The following is a 2,544-nucleotide window of genomic DNA, read 5'->3' on the forward strand; positions in this document are numbered from 1 at the left end:
AGTTTGCACTCTCTGAGACTTAAAAATCAGGATCTGCTACATTAGCTGAATATGAATCTTTCGCTTTGCGTTGTCCGTACGATCCTGCTGTTTCATGATGCATGGAGAGGTCGGTATGCATATGTTAGAGGCAAAGAAGAAAATAAGCTTCCTGCACCGAAAGCGTATATGATAGCTTTGGTTGCATGCTGGTGTGCAATGAAGTGCGAGCCGATGCAGAGTTGTCTCGTTCTCTTTTGTGTCGTGATTTGCAGCACATAACAACAATAGAATACCGCTGGGGGAAATGTTTCCTGAAAGATCATATTTGAACGAACGAAAGCGATTTTTTCAATGAGTGGATCATTTGGCAAACACTGATGGATACGTATCAACATTTGACAGCAATCGGTCGATTGGTTCATGAGTTACAGCATTGAGAGTGAAGGTACTTTTGTTATTGTGAAACTCCTTAAAGTGTCACAAATGAATGAAAACGATGGCAAAATTGCATGAATTGGGCTTCGAATTGCTTCCACATCCACCGTATTCTCCAGATCTGGCCCCAGCGACTATTTTCTGTTCGCAGACCTGAAGAGAATTCTGGGAGAAAAAATCGTTTGATGATTGTTCTACACACTCTTGCTAAACTTTGACCGCATAATTGATTGAAAGTTTCGGGCTGTTCTATGCTGTTTGATCAAATGTTAAGAATTGAACATTGTAATCATCGTATCACTGCTTTGTCGAATTAGTTGTATAGTTTTGTTACAGTCAGATAAAAATATGCGAGCGAGCTGTCATCTCAGGCAACTGATTTTTGTTCAACATTGATTTCTTTATGGAGAGATTTTATATTCAGGCACTGTTTTCTTTTCCCATCTTTGAACCAGAAAACGATTTCAATAGTTCTTTGATGCTTGTTAGATTGGGAATGTCTCTGGGATTTAAAATTGCAGCAGCCTTGAAAGTCCAATCATTGAAATCAAATATCTACATCACCATTTTTACGAACTTCTTGTGTTAATCATTTATCACTCGAGCAAATCTGTACCTATGTGCCTGTGTGTACTTTTTCCTATGACCAAAATTTTGTATAGACAAACCTGTTTTTGTGCCATTGCGTTTTGTGCGTCTCATTTGTGTGACTGTTTTCGTGCGATTTTGTTGTTTGTGCAATTGGTTTGTGTGATTCCCGTTTTCATAATAAAATCGTACGAAAAGAGTCACACGAATGAGGAATCGCACAAAAAGTAAGGTTTGCCGGTATGTCTTATAATATTTGAGCTGGAATTTGAAAATAAAAAAAGTTATAAAACGCTCAAAATTACAAAAATACAACAAATTAAAGAAAAATTATGCCGTAAAAAATATTTAAAAAACTTAATTTCTTTGTCACAAAAACTTAGTTTTTTTTTAATTCTGAAAATAACTATCCGAATAGTCCACAAAATAACCAAAAAGTTATTCACATATCGGAAAAAGAGCATTTCTACAGTAAAAGAGTTTTCCTAACAACAACTTTTTCATGTTCTATTTGAAAAATTACCACTCGCAGCATTTTTCTGTAAATAACAAAGTTCGCAGAACATGTGAAACGCGAGAATTTGCATACGAAAATGTTAAGGATAAAATTTTAATTTGTCAAGGGTCCCCATACTAAATTTTGTTGCATATAGAGGGTGATTTTTCAAGCGTTTGCTTAATTGACAGGAAGAACACAGGAAAGTTGTAAAAAATATAAAATTTATTCTCGAATATTCAATTTCAACAATAATATTTTCATGATTATTCCTTAAAAATGTAGGTCGCAACTACGTTTCAGTTGATTCGTGTTTTAGCTCGTGTATTTAGGGCTATCAAGTGTTGAAAATAATTGCATCACTATCCTCCCATATCACCTCAGGACCACAATCCGCACTAAACAGTACATTCTTCGGGATGCATTGGCATCTTTTGTATTGCTTGTGGCTGCTCATCGGAACAAATATGACAATGAAAACTACTCAGCTTCAATATTGACACATGATATGAATCACAGTGCACCGAAGAAAAAACAATCAAAAAAGGAAAAAAAAACCCGTTATCAATTATATAAATATGGAACCAGAATTTACCAGCAGATGATTCTAATAAGTGTTTGAGAATATCATCAAATATTCACAAGTAACGAATAGGATTTTTTCAGTGTAAATTGTCTTTTCTTTTAGCTTGAAACGCATAATTCAGAACAAAAATTTTCTAATAAAAATTGTGCTCTTTCCGTGTGTCATTTATACCCATGATTTTTTTTCCGCTTGAGAATATTTATCTACATTACACTTTTTTCTCTGTGGTTATTTCGGTGGCTCCTATTTCCTTTGCATTTTTTTTCGGGAATTTAGTCTTCTATACAGCAAATTTGTTTATGTATCAAGGATATGAATAATTTCGAATAAGTGAAGAATAGGCTTTGAGTATAGATTTACGTTTATGCTCTCTTTTTTATTCTTAGCAAAAATTATGTAAAACTTGAATACGCAAGATTTACAACCACCCAACTATCAGAATAGAGTTGATTTATTC

Source organism: Toxorhynchites rutilus, chromosome 1 (assembly GCF_029784135.1).
Source record: "Toxorhynchites rutilus septentrionalis strain SRP chromosome 1, ASM2978413v1, whole genome shotgun sequence".
NCBI classification, from domain to species: domain Eukaryota; kingdom Metazoa; phylum Arthropoda; class Insecta; order Diptera; family Culicidae; genus Toxorhynchites; species Toxorhynchites rutilus.